The following is a 385-nucleotide window of genomic DNA, read 5'->3' on the forward strand; positions in this document are numbered from 1 at the left end:
GAGCCGGGGCCCGACGCAGGAGGAAGGGGTGGGGAGGGGGCACTGGGGGCGCTTTGTGCCTTGCTTTCTTCCGCCCGGCGCTGGGCAATGGCTCCGTGGGCTGCAGCCGCCTGGATGGTGCCGGCCGCCGAGCCAGCGCGTGAGAGCTCCAGTGTCGCCGGGGTAAGATCGCCCCGCTCCTCCCCGCCCCCCTTCATTCAGGCCCTATTGTTTTACTGCCAGTGAAGTCCTTCCCTGCCTCCATCTCGCCGGCAAGGAGCTGCCTCCCTCTCCCCGGCCGCGGGTTTGTGCCCCGGTGCTTCCCCCTTCTCGGCAGCTCGGCCCTGCCCCCTCCTCGCCTTTCCCCTCGGCCCCCAGGCTGGCATGGAGGGGGGAGGGGGCGGGA

Source organism: Gavialis gangeticus, unplaced genomic scaffold (genome assembly GCF_001723915.1).
Source record: "Gavialis gangeticus isolate Ggan-Ray unplaced genomic scaffold, GavGan_comp1, whole genome shotgun sequence".
NCBI lineage: Eukaryota > Metazoa > Chordata > Crocodylia > Gavialidae > Gavialis > Gavialis gangeticus.